The sequence below is a fragment of the Periplaneta americana genome, chromosome 17, assembly GCF_040183065.1.
Source record: "Periplaneta americana isolate PAMFEO1 chromosome 17, P.americana_PAMFEO1_priV1, whole genome shotgun sequence".
NCBI lineage: Eukaryota > Metazoa > Arthropoda > Insecta > Blattodea > Blattidae > Periplaneta > Periplaneta americana.
Genome location: NC_091133.1, coordinates 84,115,550 through 84,139,074, shown reverse-complemented (window position 1 = coordinate 84,139,074; position 23,525 = coordinate 84,115,550). Strand labels below are relative to the sequence as shown.

The 23,525-nt window shown below is 35.5% G+C and overlaps 1 protein-coding gene across 3 annotated transcripts in view; it reads right to left on the bottom strand.

Moving 5' to 3' along the window:
• The window catches only part of Calx (sodium/calcium exchanger 3), a 730,262-nt gene that overhangs the window by 79,095 nt on the left and 627,642 nt on the right, over window positions 1–23,525 (bottom strand). The gene's annotated exons all lie outside the window — the stretch shown is intronic.

The window sequence follows — 23,525 nt, the reverse complement described above, 5'->3', positions numbered from 1 at the left end:
CTTGTTTATGGTTCTCATATTTTACTTTTTTATTTGTAGTCTGCTTATTATTTAATAGGTATAATCGTATTTTGAAATAGATACGTCTTTGTTCGAGATATAGTTGTAAAAATCAAGCATTTTAAGCGTAACACGAAGTTCAAAATGTTTCCGCTTAACATTGCACACTGCACATACCATCGTATTACAATCTCTCGTCTGAGAAACAGAACTGAACCATACAACTTGGCAGCTTCAATATAATTGACCACATTTTATTTTTTGCATTTACAAAAAATTTTCTCAATTTCCCAATAAAATGTGTTTGTTGACTGATGCCCTTTCAAAAATATACAATCCAATTACAGTAATGCTATAACTTCTGTTTATAACTTAATATTTTTGGTATTTCTTTCTGATCTGTGTCGTCTGTGAAACGAACACAAGACTCCTACTAAATGTTTATAGTGTAAGGCAAGGATTTCCTACTGCTGGCTCTGTGACGTCACATATCTCTGTTCTCGAGCACCTTAGGAGGGGAAGCATAGCTAGAAGAACAAAGTAGGAGAAGTGGCAGTGGAAGGGATGCAGATGTTTAAATAGCGGAGACACAACATTATCCTCCCTCACGTGCTCTACTGTAGTCACGTCACTGTTATTTCCGACGTGACTCCCTCCTCTTTGCTTACGCCGTAGGAAGTGAAGGCTCTATAAAGTCTAGGTAGGTAGAATCGTTCGCCATTTTTGTTCTTTCGCTGCCGAGCTACCAAACGAGGAATCTATTTGCCGCACCGTTAAACATTATCATGTCGTAAGTTATTTTACGACGCTTTATCATCATGCCAGGTTATTTAGAGTCTGAATGAGATGAAGGTGATAATGCCGGTGAAATGAGTCCGGGGTCCAGCACCGAAAGTTACCCAGCATTTTCTCATATTGGGTTGAGGGAAAACTCCGGAAAAAACCTCAACCAGGTAATTTTCCCCGACCAGAAATCGAACCCGGGCCACCTGGTTTCGCGGCGAGACGCGCTTACCGTTACTCCACAGGTGTGGACTATCATGTTGTAGCTCCTATGATAGTAAATCAAACGCACTGTAATTGAGCAAATAATTGAGCAGCAAATAACGTCCTCGTGTCCTTTCTGAGAACGTCACGAAAAACCAAAATGGCGGGCGATTATATTAAGTATTTATCAAGCCTTAGGAAGTGCAAAACGTCATCAGCAGTGAATGACAAGACGCACACGTTTAAATGTAGCCGACCTGCAACGTGATTGGCTGCCGGAAATAAGAGCGACGGGATTATAGCTCTATTCCGGGAAGGGAAACGCACTCCGACGTCATAGATTGGCGAGTTGGAAATGACTGGTAAAGGATGGATACTAAATGCTGCATCGATTTATCTGTGCATAGCTGAGCACATCAAAACTAGTTCAGGACCTTGCGATATTGCAAATTTTTCTTCTAGGTCAAACGGTACAATTTATATTTCTGTGGGTAGCGCTGATCATCATAATCATAACCATCATAAATAATAATCATCATCGAGATTAAAGCCTCATTAGACTTGTTCTGGTCTCCTGAATTATAACTGTCCCATCCATCTCTTCCTCGGTCTGCCAACATTTCATATGATTTTTCGCTCTATAGCTCAATACTAATTTTGGAATGCGGTAGTCGTCCATTCTTTCGACATATTCTTTCCAGTTATTCCTGTATTGGTGGATTCTTCCTAGTGAGTTAAAGATGTCGAGTTCCATTCTGATAGCGCGCTCATGTGTGCAGGGTTTAGCCTCGGGCTCTACTTCCCACATATCCTTGTCGACTGCTACATCCTCCCAAATTACACTTTCGTCCTTTCATGCACCGTTCACGAGTCTAGGGAATGTCTGGAAATGGAGGGTGGTTATTTTGAACGTCTTCTCGGATAACTCACCGTACAACACATCGCTCATTGTCTCCACAGACTCCTGTCCTGACAGCTATTTTATCCAGAATTCTTCCCATGCATTCTGGTAAATTCAAGAATTCCCGTGACAACGCTCTTTAGTTCTTTTAGCTCTCTGATTGTTGTATTACTCGTATCTTTGTTTTATGACGAATTTTAGATAAGGGGCGCAAATAGCCACAGCAGCTGACGCGCCGTTTTTAACTACTACTACTACTACTACTACTACCACTACCACTACCACCACCACTACCACCACCACTACCAACACCACTACCACTACCACTACCACTACACTACCACCACCACTACCACTACACCACCACCACTACCACTACACCACCACCACTACCACTACACCACCACCACCACCACCACCACCACCACCACCACCACCACCACCACCACCACCACCACCACCACCACCACTACTACTACTACTACTACTTCAAGAATTCTTACTTGTTCTGGTGTTCGGGTATGTGCTGCAACGTATCGTAAAATTGTAATCACTTCATGAGGCCAATTTCTTAAGTTTTAATGCAATAATTACATGGTTACCGATGTATTCTATCGCATACGCCTGTCACGTTCCGAATTCGAGTCCCTGTTATGCCTAGGATTTTTCATTAAATAATCCATGGTGATATTTTTGGTGGTTAAGATCGCAGTTGGAGTTTTACTTGGGGTTCTCCCGTTTCCACATTATAGGCATCAATCCCGGGCAGTGTGTGCAGTGGCAGCATCTTGTTAAAAATATGCATAGGCCAATTGTATGTCATTATCTGACATTCCAAAAAAATAAAAAAATGTACAAGTACCACGCTATTTGTGTGCGGTACCTTTTTGAATTTACTGTATCTTAAAACAAAAATATAAGCTCTATTATTCTGTTTGCAGTTACAAAATACCACACACCGATTTTTTTTATCATGCAATGAAACTTCATATTATTAATCGGGGACTATTTGTGCTTCAGTACTTATGACCACATAAATAAAACCTTGCCTAGCTGACAAAATTACTAGAAGAACTGAGGAAGGAGGACTTCTACATGCGAATGAAAATTTTATCGCAAGATGTTGACAATGAATAGACACAGATCGAGACCGCTTTGAACAACTCCTATATCACAGGCGAATAATCATTAGATAATAAAAAATGACTCGGGATTTGAGAAAGTCCCTGTGACTATGTTAATATCTGTTCAGGAGGAATAAAATTAGGTAATGGGATAGGATAAATAAATACAATTTGCTGTAAGATTTAAGTGTGTCTAATGAACAAAACTGAATAATCTATTAATAACTACAGTCAATCCTCCTCCTCCTACAACAACAACAACAACAACAACAACAACAACAACAACAACAACAACAACAACAACAACAACAATAATAATAATAGGACAAGTAAAGAACTATTTTTGAGTTACAGACAATTAAGTTAACTGGCATACTGTATAACAGCGGTTATCAGCGCAGTGCACCCTCGGGCTAGCGTATCTTACCCGTAGATAAGACATTGCACTGGCGTGCTTCGTGGTTGCTGGCGGGTATGCTTCCTCCCTCTCCCTTTTGCACAACGGTGCATATTGCGATACACTTTTGACCCGTTACCCATTTCAGCGAGTGCTGATGACCACTGCTGTGTAGGCTGTAAGCACATGAGAATGCTGTCCCGTAAATATTGTTATATTTATCCAGCTGTATAAGAGTAATGGCAAGCTTGTATTAACTCTCTACAGTTACGCATGTATTGTGAATCCGTCCTTATCGCGTCCATGTCAAAACACAACCGAAAAACATTGTTTTTTTAAATAAATTGCAAATCCCCCACGGATTATAATAAACTCTTCCAAGTAGATTATTTATATAGGCCTGTGCTGACTTTCCTTATGTATAGGGATGGATTCGTTCACATTATGTGTGTTTCAGATATAGCGTAAAAATTTCCATAGCGACCGAAGTCGAATGACGTCAGTGTAATTTCCTTTTCAACAAATCATTTCATTTTTTAATGCAAGTCGAATATATATGTTACACTTCAAACCATAATATTATTCGCATGCTATTGCTAATCGAAGTTCTATGACTAGAAATACATGGGAGCTCCTGCATCTATGATGGTGTAACATAGGCCGGCCACGCATGCATGGCTTGTGCGCACGTTCCCGGCTGGAAGCCGAATGGCACGCTCTGTACTTACCGTTGGCACCTGCAGTATGGAGGTCCTTTGAATTTTCTTGCTCTCAAGTTTGGTCATCTGTCTAAAAGGCGAGAACTTAAAAGTTCATGAAGATGATAATGATAATGATAATGATAATGATAACGGTAATAATACGACAGAGGAACAGGCTATTATAAATAGTTGGCTATCGACTTAAGAATAAAATTTATGTTTTTAAAATTACATGCGTACGACTATAAAGCAGACCTCGACACTAATACTTTAATCGAGTCACTGCAGACTACCGCTCAACCCCACACTCCACTTTCCCCCGGTTGAGACAGTAATGTTTCGGCCGTATACGAGTAAACAGGAAGGTAAGCACTGCTCAGTGGCGGATTGTATAAGGCAGGCATAATAGCTTTTACGAAGTTTCGGCTCTCGCTGTTATTTACTCTCTTTCGCTACTCCTTTATATTCAGAACTGTCATAACGTATAAATTATAGTCTGCCGTATATTTATTGAATAGAACGTCCTTTAAGCGACTATCACTGAGATGTGCTTTGTCAGACAGCCTTCATCTTCATCCATGCGATTTGAAATCTCCCTATAAACGCCATTCGGTTGAGAATATCGCGATGTTTTAATTGACGTATTACCTGAATTTTGTATGGATGAAAAATGTAAGTCGCTTGAGCGAACGAAACACGAATATGGCGTCATAAATTAAAATAACGAAATTCACGCCTATTAGTCTCAAAATTGTCGTTGTTCTAGTAAAACCTTTTAATTGCAAAAGCATGTTGTGCACCGCTCCACATTTCCATGATGACTAAATGGCATTTTATAGATAACAGAAAATGCGCGCACTTTATCGCCCTTCAACTATTCTGTGAGAAATATACGCTCCTTTTTTGCTCTTGTATGGAGGAGTAACTCGAATGCTTACACTGCAGCCTGAGGCTTGTGCTTACCACTCCTATTCTGTAATGATTGGGTAGCCGAACGGCCACACTCTCTGTCCAAATATCATGAGAGAATCTCTGCGAGGGGAGTATGGTTCTTGCGGGGTAACAGGAGAGGGTAAGCTAGTAACTCAGCGTCTTTGAAGGAGAAGGTGGATAGGGTTGGTGTCATTGGCCGACTGGGACAAACAAGGCTCAGTTAATGACCGGTTGGTACAAACAAGGCTCAGTCATTGGCCGGTCGGTTCCGTGTCGAGGGTTGGTCGTAAGAGTGGGGAAAAAACTCGCATTCCTTGTTCGAATCTTCTTATGAAATGTGAACAGTACAGCACGACGCACCGTGAATTGAGGGGTTTGCCGGAAGAAAGGCGGATGGACCTCTACGCCCTTCTTCGGGAAAACGGTTTAAAATGTAGTGAATAATTCGCTAATTGTAGTAGCGAAATTCTGTTTTGATTGTACTGTACATACCTGCAGGACAGGGCTGCGTTCGTGCGCGATTTAGTCAGTCAGTCTACAAGTAGAGCTAGTGCTGCGCGTTACCGCATACTGTACTGTGTTTGTTTTCTCTTGGTAGAGACTAAGCAAATATATATAGTTCAATTTAGTCAGTCCAGTTGTTTCCTTTGACTGCTTTTTATGCTCATTATTGTCCTTGCTTTAAGAGTAAAACTCATAGATTCAGACGGGAATATTTTATGTTCTATTCAGACGGAAATATTTTATGTTCTATAAAGATATTTGTTACAATATTCAGATTTTTGGGCTTATTGTCATCAGGATTATAGAAATAATAAATTTTATTTATTTATGTTCACACAAAATGGAGATTTTCTTTTTCTGTTATATTCAGAGATTTTGCTTTGAGTACTTAATGTCTACTCAGTATATGTGAAATAATGTAAATTACTTTAGAAGTAGATAATAAATGCCATAAAATGTATCTTTGTTTCAATTTCGTGTGAAATTTAAATCTGAAATCTACATTATATCCCCTGAGCAAATCATTATATGGATAAAGGGCGTATAGACCGAAGTTTTTTTATGGTACAAATATAAGGAAATTTAACGATATAAATTGCCTAAATGCTACAAAACATTTATACTCGCTAAGATTTTTAATTTAATGTATAATTTTGTTCACTATCTGTATAACATTTTATTCAGGTGCGTTTTAAAATCTTAGATTGCCTGTATCTCAATTCACCATATTGACGTATACGCCCTTTTTCCGGCAAACCCCTCAATTTAACCCAGGCTATGGCATGGATGATGTAATGTGAATTAATGACAGCGAAATGAGTCTGAGGTCCAACGCCGAAAGTTACCCAGCAATTCTGCTTCAATTTATTCCAGAAAAACCCCAACCAGGTAACTTGTCCCAACCAGGATTTGAACCGGGGCCCGCTCGTTTTACGGTCAGACGTGCTAATCTTTCCTCCACAGCGGTGGACTACGCTCCTTAAAATGGCTCGTTCCTCTACCGGACACGGAATACGGTCTATTTTACTAAACTAATTAAGAGCGCAGAGAAAAGTACATACCAAATCTCTTCAAGAAAAATTAAAGAACGCTCAACGAAATCGGAATAACAAAATAATAAAAGAGCGCAATGCAATTAGCCCCTCTCACTATCCCCACCGCCTTTAAAACTACACAACTAAACGTTATCTCTTTCTTTTGAAAGAGGAAACCAGCAACGACCAACTGTGTGAGTCTACAAATGAGATATTTTATTCTCTTTTACTGCCGGAAAAAGTTTCTGTATCTTTATTGTGATGCAGGGCCGAATAATCAGCTTACAAAAGTGTTCTTGGAAAGTTGGCGAACTGAACAACACGCAGAGATATGCAAATGCGAAGAGAATTTCAGTAGATCACAGAGAATGCTTTCAAGTCTTACCACGGTCTGGGAGAAATATAAAAAAACTGAAGTTTGAGTGAAAGTTCTTTATTAAAAAGTACAATTATCTTTAAAGCGTTAACTTGTAATTGATGCGATAAATTTCAGAAGAAATTCTTTGATAAATTTTCCCATTTAGAAGCAATTACACATCAACTTGTAAAAGGCCTCGTATTGAAAAGATTATTTCTGCGTCCTAAAATATATCGCATACCTTTTGATGACAAAGAATTGTATCATGTGTTTAAGAAAAATTGGTTTGCTTTAAGTAATATGCACTTCAGGTTCGGGGAAAAACTGTGTTTACGTTGCATTAATGCGAAAAATAAGTAGATCCTTTGCTGACGACTTTTGAGAGTGAATATGTAAGGATTACGACACAGATGACAAATAGTGATCACCCATGTACACTACCTACCAAAACGCAATTGGGCATTGCTTTGCCTCTTGAGAACCTCGTGGTACCACCTCTTGTTGCTATAACAGCAGCCACCCTGTCAGACATGCTCTCCACTAGTTTGTGTAGAATATCCACTGGAATGCGTAGCCATTCCTCTTGCACTCAGTTGGACAATGGAAGTTGGCCGCATCTCCTGAGACCTCAATCGCCGGTCCAATTACCCCAAAGGTGCTCAATGGGATTGAGATCAGGACTCTGTGCAGGCCAGTCCAACCGGTGAACATTATTGTCTGCATACCACTGCATAGTAGCCGCCGAAACATGGGGCCAACTGAGTGCCATGTTGCAAGAGGAATGGGGACACATTCCAGTGGATATCCTATACAAACTAGTGACAGCATGACTGACACGGTGGCTGCTGTTATAGCAACAAGAGGTGGTACCACGAGGTTCTAAAGGGGAGAAAATAGTGCCCAATTACTTTTTGGCAGATAGTGTACAAAATTGTTGTGGAAACTGTGCTTTTAGGACAACTAAAAGAAAATTTCATAGCAAGCTTCCTGAAGTTGACATTTCCAATAGGACCCGATGTATTGTACAACATCGTAAGCAAAACAAAGTATCGAGTTTATTTTAGAAATAAGAAAAAAATGTAATGAAGATATTCAATGAATTAGATTGAATCACTTTACACAAAATGTAATGGACATAAAACTAACTGGATCCAACATGTACGGAGAATAAACAGGGACAAAATCCCACAATTAATTTCAAATACAGATCCCCAAGACAAAAGAGATGAAGAGCGTCCTCTGAAGAAACTTCTGGATGACCGAGGCCGGACTGAGTCTTACGACTCAACTTCATGATAGTTTGATGATAAAATAAAAATGGTAATATCGGTGCTAACGGAAGAAAAGTTAGATAAAATTCAAAATACCTCTCCCGATATTAAGTCCTATGACTACTTATGGACTAAAAGTTAAAGGACAATATGAAGAATTACAGTCATACATTCAGGGACTGAAAGACAATATTAGGACAGAAATTTCTACTCTAAACCCCTAAAATTCTTTCTTGTAAATTTTATCTTAAAAATACCAACTATGATTAGATGTCAGTGAAGAACATTTGTCGTAATTATTATGAAATAACTGAGTACTATTGTTAGTGAAAAAAATCTGATTTCAACAGTTTTTCTACCGGCAACAATGTTTGTTACATGATTCACAGGCGGAGAAATGATTATTGCCGGTATGCTGACTGCCTGCAAGTGTTGTGTACTTTAAAAATGACACTCTATCTTCAGATTTCATAAACATTTTAGAAGAAAAGTTCAAATCTAGATTTTTAGGTGAAAATAATAATAATAATAATAATAATAATAATAATAATAATAATAGTAATAATAATAATAATAGTAATAATAATAATAATAATAATAATAATAATAATAATAATTTGTATTAACTAGAATAAAGATACGTATTGTTTTTTATATATAAAAATTACGCTAGTACCCCCTGAAAGAGTACATACTCGTGCTCAAAATTTTAAAATAAGTAATTTAATTAATTAACAAAAATATAAAATAAAAAGAGGAAAATAAAAACACAGATAAATAATCTGAAAATAAGTATAATTATATAAAAACAAAGAGACAATCAATTAATGGTCACATTACAGTAGTAGTAGTAGTGGTAATGGTGTCGTGGTCGCAGCAGCAGTAGTAGTAGAAGTAGTAGTAGTAGTAGTAGTGGTAGTGGTGGTAGTGGTAGTGGTAGTAGTGGTGGTAGTAGTAGTAGTGGTGGTAGTGGTGGTAGTGGTAGTAGTGGTGGTAGTGGTGGTAGTGGTGGTAGTGGTGGTAGTGGTGGTAGTAGTAGTAGTAGTAGTAGTAGTGGTAGTGGTGGTAGTGGTAGTAGTAGTAGTAGTAGTAGTGGTAGTGGTGGTAGTGGTAGTAGTAGTAGTGGTGGTAGTGGTGGTAGTGGTGGTAGTGGTAGTGGTAGTAGTGGTAGTGGTGGTAGTGGTAGTAGTAGTGGTAGTGGTGGTAGTGGTGGTAGTGGTGGTAGTGGTAGTAGTAGTAGTAGTAGTAGTGGTGGTAGTGGTAGTAGTAGTAGTAGTAGTAGTAGTAGTAGTAGTGGTACAGTAGATCCAATTTGAGTTTGTGTCCAAACAGAGAAGAATTAAATATTTATCTTCCTTACGTAGACACCACGTACGAAAATCAACCTGCTGAGGTACATCAGGAAAAATGCGACATAGACGATCCCACTATACCATATAACAAGGAAAAATATCATCTAACGTCGATCGAAGTTATTGGATTACTGATTGGGGCTAGAGGGACCATCACAAAAATATTCGCGCATTTTTGCAAGCAGTTTGGTCTAGGACAAACTCTTGCCACTGATGTATCTATGTCTGCAGTGAAGGGATCTATAAAAATCCTAAGAAACCATCTCTACATTAAAATAGATTGATCTCTTTCCTATGGCGATCTGCTCACTTAAGTTGGGTCTTGCAACTAGTGCTAAATAGATGACTGTGATCGCTTGATAGTAAATAGATACTAGGAAATTTTATGTTTCTTCTGAAATTAATGATGTTTTGTTTAGTAGTTTTCAATTATTTATAATTAATTTTGTTATTTCTTTCCCTTCTCCATTTTTTTATTTTTTCCATTATAATTGTTTACCTATCATTTATTAAAAAACAACAACAATTTTTTGGTAAGCTTTGTCTTCTAGGCAACCTTCACTTGGAGGAAGGTAAATAAAATTTATTCAAAATAATATCTTGCTTTTGTCCTAGATTATCTTAAGAAACTGGCTCTCCCTAAGCTGATTTCTTTACCAAGAAGTGCTCATACTTTTTAAGTGATGTGTACTTTTCTTTAAAATCTCGATATTACATTTTTACAGAGTTACGATATATGATTTACGTAGTCTCATTTGAGTAAGATCAAAATAAATCCAATCAACAGCTCCCGTAAGAAAACATTTAATATTTAAACTTTTCTCGGAAATATTAACTTAGGCGCTATGAGTTCTATTTCCTAGCCAACACTGAATATCGTTTCTGTGACTGGAAATTACACCGATCTGTGAACGAAAAGCAGCATGCAATCCTCTCATTACTGTAACACGCTTCAACGAGTACAATTTTTGCTCTTCCAGCAAAAAAAGTGCAAACGTAGCAATTACCCCGCAGTTTTCACAAGCACGCACAAGCAAACCTATCTGAAAATATCTTTCAACATGTATAAGTTATTTTTGTTTTTGAAATCAACGGTTGATTCCGAAAATAAACATTCTCCTACTGGGTAAATATGCTGTTAAAAATTCTGTACTGATAAGTAATTATCTAGTTGAAGAATACAGGGGAAAAATAGTCAATCACAATTCTCTTAAGGGTGATGTCATCTTATAATTCAATATATTACTTAAAAATGTATTGCTGTTCCTAATGAAAAAGTAGGAAAGAATGACTGTATTCATGGTGAAAATTCTTCTTTATCAATTTTGATAAAAAGAACACTTATAGTTTGCAGTAATATACTGGATTAGACGATGACATGACTCTTATGAGACTGATTGTTTTTCCCCCTGTACTCTTCAATTGGTCAATTAATTAAAAAACTTGAACTAATAATTACTACTAATAAATAATAATAAATTGTTAACAGTTTACTTCGAAATTATGTTACTAAATGTATTGGTATAAATGTTTGATAACAATAAAACTGTTTTAAACAAATGAATTATTGCGAGTTTCATGCGACAATGACATTGTAATAAGAATATAATATTACACAACATAGACAAGATAATAGGGAAACTTTTTTTTAACTTTAACTCCATCCACTCTATGTGTATACAATCTTCAGTCCTATCTGTAATGTTCTATTTTATTATTCAGAGAATATAAACTTAGTTCTTTGCTGGTATCTTCATTCCGAAATCTATCCAGTGTCGCATACTCTCTTACTTTACGTACTATATTATACAGGGACATCATTTTATTTTTACTAACATTTTTAATATTAACCTGTCTATACCTTTAGAGAACCGGAAACACCGCTTGCTCCCCCCTCCAAGACTGGAGTTCGATGATACTGGCGTAAAACACGAATCACTCTACTAGGTATAGGAAGGAAGAAAAGTAGTTCATCCATTTACGTAAACTAGGAAATATCGCGATTTTGAGTTTGATAATTTTCATTAGGTTTTTCTTTAATCAAAGTACAGTACTGTATTAAGAATAAGTGTTTTTACTCACGAAGTGAGTTATCCATGCGAACGTATTCATTATGCAGTATATATTATACTGTCTACAGCACATTAGCGTACAATATAGAGAAAGAAGTTACATTGAAAAATAATCATAATATGAATATTTAAACACAATTTTGAAAATGGTGGCCGTTCATTTCGATACAGGCTTCAGTTCTTTTGTGCATATTATCGCACTATAGACTATTGCATCTAATTCCAATTGCCAGTTTCGTCCTTTGTACTAGTAACTCATGTTGAAATAATTCTGTACCTACTCTACGTACTGTAAATTCAATCTTCACTTCTGCCCGACCCGAAAATATAAAATTACTCAGACATGCTATCTACTGTCCGTCCAAGTGGTTATGCCGCAGGATTGTAGAAAGGGAGGAAATCACATGACAGTTAATTACTTAACGAGGCCCTTTTATTTCAGTTAAATTAAACAGCTGTATAATATAACGTAAACTTCCAATTCCTAAGAGAAATTAATGTTTTCAGAAAAGAGCTAAGACAGCCCAGCTATTACAGAGGGGCGAGCAGAAGCAGGTGGGGGAAATCGGGATGCGACGTAGGCAAACGGACAGTACCTGTGCGAAAATATGATTCAATATTGAAAGCTCTTTCGTCACTGGAAAACGCTAACATATTTCTGGAACGTACTATACTCAGTAACTCAGTACTGCTTACTATCTGCGGTCTTGGTTCTGTGTGGAGTTGGAACTTTCTTAGTAGAAGGGGTGGGAGTGAAGTACATTAAAAAACTCAGGTGCAATAAATATTGAAGTAAAAATAAAATGATGTCCCTGTACAATATATTAGGCAGACTATATATTTTAGACCAGATAATTATGTAGTGGGAAAATACAAAATATTGACCATTTTGGACAAGACATACTAGGAAAAAAATATATTTTACTGTTTGTTCTGGGTCAGATAATTGGATATTGGACAAATTATATGTTATAGACCAGATAATTATACAGTGAACAAACATAAATAAGCATTTTGGGCCGGATTATTATTTAATAGACAAATAATGTAACGGTACTGTAATTTTTGGAGCAAGTAATTAGACATTGGACAAACTGCAAAATTTAAACGATATCATTAGTTCAAACATTATTTTAGTGTAAATAATTGTGTAGTAAATACTTTACAGGATTTATAAGTGACAATTATGTAATGGATAAATAAAATGCTATAAAATTTGTGCATACCAGCTATATACTTTACATCAGACAATTACGCAGTCGACAGATGAACAATTCCAAAATTTCAGACCAAATAATAATATAGATCAACACAAGTTTACAAATTTTGGACCAGATACATATTTAGATAAAGTGTACAGGTTAGAAATTTTATACTTAAAATTATAACTACCGAAAGAATTACATATTTTGGACAATATTATTTTGTAGTAACTATTACACTCTTACTACGTCATACTACTTTTGACCAATAAAACGGTGCGAAAGGACGTATTTCAACCAATCACGGCTGCTTATCGCACAATTTTATTGTGTCCCTAGCATTTGTTTAATTTTATCGCGTCCCTAGCATTTGTTTCTTTGTTTGCCAACATTTGAAACTGCGCTGGTCTGGACGTCAAAAAAAAAATAAATAAATAAATAAATAAAATTACAAACCACTCCAGTCGATGCACAGCAGTTTCAAATATGACTCACATTGGCATTCAAGAACAAGAATTAATAAAAATCACTGATCATACCTATGCATCTTCTGAAATCCTATTTACAAATAAATGAAGAGCACCATTCGGGAATCCTGAATTAGTTGAATACACCATGTAGGCCTACATCAACAAGTTCCACTTCTATTATGCACACGTCCAATATAACATCAATTGAACCACCAGCCACATTCAAATTTGAAAATTGTACATTCAATAATTATTCCTTTTAAAATTATTCATGTTTATTTTTTATGTCATCGTCGTTAATTAAAACTTTTCTAACACTTGTGTATATTAGTCAGGTTATGTTATAGCTTCTGCTATATGATATTATGGATAGTCACATATCAGAGATTGTTTAATATTAAGATTTATTGAAAATCATCTGTCAAGAGACGTTGATTACTGGGATTCGGATAATTGAAGTGGAATGCAACTGTTTTAATAAAAATGAAACTGAATCAACAAAGACTTCTTGACTAGTAACATTGCCATCGTGCATAGCTCGAGAACTTCTCGACGAGAAGGCATTGCTAGTAATCATAACTCACTACTGCCATCTAGCATGCATCTAGCGTAATATTTGTAATGTTGAGATGGTACAATAATACATTTGAAGACAGTTGTATTTTCGTAAGTCAATTAATATTTTATTGTATTGGAGTACTTCGTTACTTCTAATCTTTATATACTTTCTTCTAATCGTGTAATAGTCAATTAAATCCCACTCGAGTTTTGATTTTCTCTAGATAAATCAAAACGTCTAGTGAGATTACTGTTGATAAAATCATACCTTTGATGGAGCAATTAAAAATTTTAGACCAGATAATTGAAGACCTCCACGGAATAAGGATGTAATCAACAAAACTATTTCGTGTCTCAGGAGAAAGGAAAATAATTTCTGGGGCATATATCATTAGGCCTATATTTACTAGCAGAACCATTTGACTAGCCAAGAATACAAGTTTATTCAGCTATTGAATGCAATAATTTATTGTCATAAATGAATGCTTCAAAATTACTTTCTTCACCTTACTCACATATTTAAATCATTTGATGATACATCCTTTTTCAGGGTAGGTTTTCTGTTATGGAAAGGGCAGAAAAATATTACACATTTTAGGCAAAGTCAATCTGTAGTATAAAAATTAAACATTGTAAACTTCGCACCGCATGACTACGTGCTGAAAAAATATGATTTTAACGTGAACCAGATAATCTTCTTTAAATAAATTATAAGAATAATTAGAATGTGAACGAAATGATTAGCAAAATTAACTGAGAATATTTACCCAGAATAATGTGAAAGGACAAATGAGAGGTTCGGGCGTAAAACATGGTAACTGACATTTTGGTCAAAAATGTGATGAGTAGCGTATAGTATGGTATCTTAAATTCTGCGTCTAATGCAATAGTTAGTTTTCCAACATCTCAACAGATGGCACAAGTATACAGATTTTACTTTCCTGCTAACTATATAAACTGTTGCATGTATAAATGTTTACCTACGGTACCTAATAACTTTAAAACACTAAAACGTCACTTACCATGTTTTACTTCCGAACCCCTCATAATGATCATGTCTGTTTACAGCTTATATTTTAATTTTAAAATGTTTAATACGGTATTAGCTATCTTCAAATAGCAACAAATGCATTTTTTTTTTACAAAACTGTTTTCTTAGCAGTGACAATTTCTGTATGGGGATGTTTTGCTGCTAATTTAGTTTTCAACTTATCTAACATTTAATTACTCATTCCAGTCTCGCGAGGTTATACGTCTCACTTCACATTTTTCTCTTGCTCCCCAAGTACATGCATACTGACGCATAAACTAATGTGATTAAAATATTACTTTAACACTGAACTTCATAGAAAATAAATATCAGCAGGAAACTTTAATGTTAGTCATTTTAGTTTTATGACAGTGGCATAAATAAATAGACATAAAATAAAACCATCATAATCATAACCGAATAATAACTGAAATTTGTCTATATGTAGGTAATATACAACTAAGTATCAAACTTAATACACAAATTTTGCAATATTTCTGATGATCTTAATTTTTTTTAAGCTGAGATGTTTATAATTCGTATAACAATATTATTTTGTTTTATAAGTATTTTATAAAATTTATAAAGATAGTCACTATCCTGATTTGCTTAAATTACTGTGCCTGTAGTTTACATTTTTGTTAACTTAACAAACTTTACGTTTCCTAACAAATCATTACACGTTATAATAAATTACTCTTGTCTATAAAAATATCCAGTGCAAACTGAAGGCGTTATTTAGAACCAAAATATGGGCTACAGAAATTCTGCATTAGTGGTTTTAACGAGTTTCTGTGATTACGCAGTAAAAAAACCGCAACATGCCTGCAATTAACTGACTCGACATGTTTTCAGCAAATGAATTACCACTAGCATAGAGTGCAATTTCGTATACACAAATAATTGCTGGTTATTGATTTTCATGAACACAATATGCAATGACACGGTTCTTCAATCACAGCAGATCGGCATTTTGATCCCTCCGGTAGATCAGTGCTAGAGCGCGGACTTATCATTTCAAGAACTGGGGTTCGATTCCTCTCTCCGTTTCCTGCATTGATATTTATGGTGGTAAAGCCGAAAGATAAGTGTTTTCAAGAAGGTTGTCCTGTTGCATTCTTTTTGCTTCCTTTCTTCTTATTATTGCATTACTTTATCGTATCCTTTCATTGTATTTTTTTTTTCGTTTGTTTATATCTTACTTGTTGTCTTGTATTGTGAATTCAGTGTATGTAGCTACCAATTATTAAGGCCTAGCACTGTTGCAGCAGAATTTAAAATAAATAAATAGATAAATAGATAAATAAATAAATAAATAAATAAATAAATAAATAAATAAATAAATAAGTAAGTAAATAAATAACTAAATAAATAAGTAAGTAAATAAATAAATAAGTAAATAACTACATAAGTAAATAAATAAATAAGTAAATAACTAAACAAATAACTAAATAAGTAAATAACTAAATAAATAAATAAGTAAATAACTAAATAAATAACTAAATAAGTAAATAACTAAATAAATAAATACATAAATAAATAAGTAAATAAGTAAGTAAATAAATAAGTAAATAAATAAATAAATAAATAAATAAATAAATAAATAAGTACATAAATAAATAAGTAAATAAGTAAGTAAATAAATAAGTAAATAAATAAATAAGTAAATAAGTAAGTAAATAAAGGAATAAATAAATAAGTAAATAAATAAGTAAGTAAATAACTATATACGTAAATAAATAAATAAATAAGTAAATATCTAAATAAATAACTAAATAAGTAAATAACTAAATAATTAAATAAATAAATAACTAAAGAAGTAAATAAGTAAATAAATAAATAAATAATTAAATAAATAAGCAAATAAATAAAGATTAGATGAGTAAATGAATGAATAAATAAACAAAAAATAAATAAATAATAAACAAACAAATACATAAATAAACAAATAAACATAAGTATTTATATGCGTAATAAACAGGGACACACTTTTATTCTAAAAGCAGGAAATTTGCATAAATTAACGTAAACATGAATACAGTGCTCAGAAAGAGATGTCATGGACGCTAGAATTCAAAGTATTTAATTTATATGATAAAGAAAGTGCTTAGAAATATAGCTATGTATCACTTAATTTGTCACATTAGTGTACGTAAGACTAAAATGAAATGTTTTGAAATAATTTTGGAAAAACAATTTATTTAACTGCTCTTAAGATTAATCGACGTTATTTTCCAATGATAATATTTACCGTACATTTCTTACATAAGCTGTTCAGAGCAGAAGTGGTGTAAGTGAAAAATGGGTAATGAGGGTTAAAATAAATATTCTGTGAAATACAGCGCAAAATATCAATTAATATTGAATTTATTTAAACTATTAGTAGTTAGTGGATAGCACGAAGGTCATTATTAATAATTGCAACGTTGCACTGTATTTTACAGAATTTTTACTTTAAACATCATTATCCAATTTTGACATACACCACTTCTGCTCTGAACGGCTCACATATCATTCGAAGATGAACTGACTCATACATAGGCTACTAAATGAGCCGTTCAGAGCAAAAGTGGTGTATGTCAAAATTGGGTAATGAGATTTAAAGTAAAAATTCTGTAAAATACAGCGCAAAGTAGCAATTAATATGTCCTTCTTGCTATTCACTGACTACTAATAGTTTAAATAAATTGAATATTAATTGCTATTTTGCGCTGTATTTTACGGAATGTTTACTTTAACCCTCATTACCCATTTTTAACTTACACCACTTCTGCTCTGAACGGCTCAAATATAGACAAAAATTAGTATCCGGTACTTTAGGACAAATCACTGTAGCCTTACATAGACAAGTGATATGTCAGCAAATCATTTCCTTCATTTGCTGGATGCAAGAAAGTGTATTTCAATGGGATTCCCGTAGCAAGGAAGAATACAGGTAGCCCATCCTATGCTATACAATCCAACAATGGTCCGAGTATAATGAGCCAGCTTCTGTCACCGTGTCTTCTTGTGAGGAGATATGATAATTCCAAGATACAATTGAAGTCGTGGGATATAACGCCAGTTTCCGCAGGTCGGTGGCGTCAGTTAATTAGAGAATGAAATTAGCAGGAATGCGTAGTCATCACGGTTAACTTGAGAACTATGGACTTGAACGGTCTCTCTCTCTCTCTCTCTCTCTCTCTCTCTCTCTCTCTCTCTCTCCACGTAATGGACAAGACGCGTCCAGATCAAGGATCTGGGATTAATGAGGAGTCAACGCCTGCTACACCCACCACACTCATATTGTCCTACTCGCTCCTATCAAATTAACGGAGGCACGACAAAAATTCGTGTTAGAATCCTGTAAGCGGTGCGATAAAATTCATTCTAACCTCGACATGTTAATGAAATTCCTCTGAACTTAACATTTCATTATGTGAAGTTTTAAATAAGTTATTATACAGTAAGTTTTGTGTTTGATTTTTAATTAGTTTAACTTTATCGGTAGAATCAAATGTAGAAGTTAGTCTGCGCTTTGAAACTAGGAACATAAATGGTAAGAGAAATAAATGAAAATCAGTGAATAGCTCATGCTTTATTTAACGTAAAAATAGAAAGTTCATAGTTTTCTAAAAAAAAAAAGTTTCCAGATGTTTAACACCCTCTTATTCGGTAACTATTCCGAGTACGATCGTGATTTTTGTCCACATCGCTAGAAAATCTAATACAAAATCATTTATCCCTCTGGCGTATTTCAATAGCGTGAACGGTTTTCGTGTAAATTTAATTTAAAACACTAATTTAAAGCCACTGAATGATGCAAGCAGATTATAACGTCGCGTCGTGCCGTAGCGAGAGAGAGAGGTTCGCGTACAGGGACAGACCAGGTTCATTGATCTCTTACATCTGTATTACGAGAAGTGTGTGTTAACGGTGATGTTTCCGGACTGCTGGAACTTCCAACTTAATTTTCTAATTAAGCGTGCATTTAATCATAAAACGTAATATAGGTTTTACATTCATTTTTAAGTGCACCCTATCGTCCCTTTCAATCTGCAGGGTTATTTCACTTCCACCCTGTACAGATAAGCAAGATAGGTGGATGTGTAGGTACATAGATTAAAAATGGATTACATAGATAAACAATTAATATATGTGTAGATGTAGGTAAACAGATTCCCTTTATGATATACATGCAGAAAAATGCAGATATAAATATACCCGTAGATGTGTACAGATAGAAATAGATAGATATAAAATATAAATAGCCTAGATTGATAAAAATATAGTTATGTAGTTATAGATATACGGATAGATATCGAGATATAGGTAGTCACAGAGGGACAGATAAAGACAGAGACATTAAGAGACAGATACATATTTATTGCTAGATAGATTCATAGAAAGATCGATAGACATTTAGAAATATATAAACAGGTACAAAGAGACAGACAGCCAGATAGAGAGATGGGTGAATAGATAGACTGATTAAATCGAAAGTTTAAATGAATAGACTTGATAAAGAAATTAGACATAGCTATAGATTAAAATATACATATTAGACAGACAAATTAAATATATTAAATATACATATACAGTATATTTATAGATTATACCATATAGTCAGAAAGATTAGATAGATGAATAGACTAAACACACAGATAAGATAGGCATACAGATTATAGACATTTAGATTAGAAAGGTTAGACACTCGTAGATTAGATACACAAATTGAATAGACCAGATAGATTGGATAGGTAGAACGATTAAATAGATTAAATGTTCATAGGCTTATAGATTATATATACAAACAAATGAAATGGATTAGCTAGACAGTTTAGATAAATATATACAGATGAATATTTATTTAGATAGAAAGGTAGCTAGGAAGACAGACAATAGATAGACGGATAGACAGCAGACTGACGGATATATATAGAGGGACAGATGGATAGATAGACAGACAGACGGGTAGATAGACGGACAGATGTACTGATGAATACATAGACGGATAGATGGATAGACAGACGGACGATGGACAGATAGATGAACAGACGGGTAAATAGATGGACAGACGGATAGATAGACTGACAGATGGATAAACAGAGGGTCAGTCGGGTAGATACGAGTAGACTTACAGACGGATAGACGGACAGATGGACTGACGGATAGACAGACGATTAGACGGGTAGATAGACGGACAGACGTATAGATAGACGGACAGATGGACTGATGGATAGACAGACGATTATACGGGTAGATAGACGGACAGACGGGTAGATAGACGGACAGACGGATAGATAAACGGACAGATGGACTGATGGATATACAGATGATAAGACGGGTAGATAGACGGACAGACAGATAGATAGACGGACGGATGGACTGATGGATAGACAGACGATTAGACGGGTAGATAGACGGACAGACGTATAGATAGACGGACAGACGGATAGATAGACGGACAGATGGACTGATGGATAGACAGACGATTAGACGGGTAGTTAGACGGACAGACGTATAGATAGACGGACAGATGGACTGATGGATAGACAGACGATTAGACGGGTAGATAGACGGACATATGGATAGATAGACGGACAGATGGACTGATGGATATACAGACGATTAGACGGGTAGATAGACGGACAGACGTATAGATAGACGGACAGATGGACTGATGGATAGACAGATGATCAGACGGGTAGATAGACGGACAGGTGGATAGACGGACATATGAACTGACGGATAGACAGACGATCAGACGGGTAGGTAGACGGACAGATGGATAGACGGACAGGTGGACTGACGGATAGACAGACGATCAGACGGGTAGGTAGACGGACATATGGATAGACGGACAGATGGACTGATGGATAGACAGACGATCAGACGGGTAGATAGACGGACAGGTGGACTGACGGATAGACAGACGATCAGACGGGTAGATAGACGGAAAGATCGATAGATAGACGGACAGATGGACTGACGGATAGACAGACGATCAGACGGGTAGATAAACGGACAGACGGATAGATAGACGAACAGACGAATATACAGACGGACGAGGAACAGACGAACTGACGGTTAGATAGACGGAATGACGGATGGAAGGGCAGGCAGGCAGGCAAATGTAAATGTGGATGTAGAGCACAAATGCTTAAGTGAAATCTCTTTTCAACTACGAGCTAGTCTGTGACGATGAGACCAAGCTGGAATGAGACTGGCAGAAAAAAGCTATGTACTCAGGGAATATTTTCCTCAGAGGAGGAAAGCTCTCCACTGGATCTTTGTCTGCATGATTTTCATTTGGACTAACCGGAATTCGAAGCCCAGAGTCCCTTGCGGAAAACTAACGCCATAGCCGCTCCGATTACATTCAGTGAAGCCACAATGGACAGTAAATGTATAACAGTACTGTGTAGTCGTGGCCGATTTCAAGTCGTATTCAAATATTTAATGAAAAGCATAGAACCCACTTCTATCGGTTACGGAACTTCAGCTTTGAAATGAAGTCATTACACGTGTAGTTACTGTACTGTGTTTCTTTGCTTCTCGTTTTACTTCTTTTTTGTCCTCTGAAGAGATTACATACAAAGAGATGACCATCACGTGACGGAATTCCATCTAGATTGTGCAGTAACGTTTTGTCTATAGTTAACATTAAGAGAACATACTAGATCGCTTTATATCCTTCCATTTTAGAAACAGCTCTTTTTTTTCCTCCAGTGCAAAGCGCATTATCATATTTAACAGAAACCTCGTTGCTGTGGAAATCCTCTCATTCTCTAGATTAAAGTGAAAGTAAAAGTCCGTAACATAAAACTTCGTGCACACACACATTCACTGGGCAGTTAGGGCATTGCTTTTTCAAGAGAACCAACTGTTCGTGAGAACTAACGGAAAACTCAAGGCACCGATAAATGTGTGCTTAACCTCATCTTTATGCCAGAGAACATAAAATCCTCTCTATCTTCAATATTTATATTGCAATAATTCTTTTCAGTCTTACTGAAACATATAGGCCTACACATTTTTTCTCTCATAATAAGCTCCATTTTAAAACAGATATACCAATAAAAAATTAGAAGTAATAACACAAGAGCTGAAAAATAGTGATGTCAGGCCTAGCAGTAGGATCAATAAGGACTCGTTACGAAAAGCGACTGCACATGAAGTTTTTAATGAAATTGCTGTGCAGAATAGAATACTGCTAATTTGGCTAAATTAAAGTTCTCTAAAATTTATTTTATTAATATTCGGAAGAAAAATATATCCTACTTGCGAAACCATAATGTATTTATTGTCTGTTACTCAAGAGCAGGCTTGGAGAACTGGGCGACAATGTGGCGTTACGTCACTCATCGGATACGTCACTCACCCCTTCCTTCCATCCCCGCGTCATTGACTTTGTAGGGGAGGGGATTTGTATTCAGTGTCTGTCTTATGTGATTGCGTACGGGCCACAGATAAGTCATTCAACGCCGGTGAACTGTGGACGGGGAACCAACGCTTTCCCCATGCTTTCAACCCCCCCTCTCGCCAGTTCTGCATCCCGCTCAAGAGAATATGAGCGAATGTTGAAGTATGCTATATTTTGACAGTTTTCATATAATATTTAAGTACTCCAAAACTACTAACATTGAAATTATTTTTTTAAGGACAGTATCACAAAAATTAAAAAAAAAACTTTTTTAAGTAATAACGAGTTTGTTATGTTTATTTTAATAAACGAAGTCATAAATACGACTAATTTCTGATTAGGCCTATCCTATCCTAGATTATTCATGGGAAGCTTTTAAAGTAACGATTAGTTTGATATATTTATTAAAAAAATTCACTAGTACTACTAACCTGTGATCCGTGCCAAGATTAATCAATTTTCGTATTTTTCGCGCGTCACTTTTCTGATTTTAATTCTTGTTTAACAACAGGTTTCTTCCAACAAGCAATAAAATTCAGATCGCGTTACGAATCATCTTTCGACACATGCGCCAGTTGAGTATGTTGAGTTTATGTCGTTGGAACGTTTATTGAACTGTTCTTTCACGGCCTTTTGAGTTTCTTCTCATATTAGAATTATATTTTATTCCAAACTTAATTCATAAAATCACTATCACTTTCCAAATTACTCATGATCGACTATTTTTAATTTTAACCTGCCAAGTCCCAAAGAGTTTTACCCTTAATCTGCACATACTTACGCAGTTCAGAATTCCCAGTTCCTACTCTAATCGAGACCAATTTGAGTCGTTCCGAACGACTTCCAAAGCACGTTGAAACAGGAAGCTGGGAATTGAGAACCGGTTCTGAATCAGTTCAAGTCTTGTTGGAACGCACATTGAGTTACTGCGCATGAGCAGGCAATTCAGAATCGATTCTGAACCATGGGAGTTAAGACAAGATAATAGAGGACACCCTCATTTCCCACATCGATATATCAAAATGTAACGATATGTGCAAGACAAAATTGATGCTATTACAAGGATGTTTTGATTTTCCCAGAAATAAGAACACTTTAAAAAATAAATAAGGGGAAATAGCAATTACGAAAGCAACTGAGAGCGAAATGTCGTTATGATATGTTCTGTATTTCATATTATATAAAGCATTAAACAAAAGTGTGAACTTACGATAAAACTACATTAT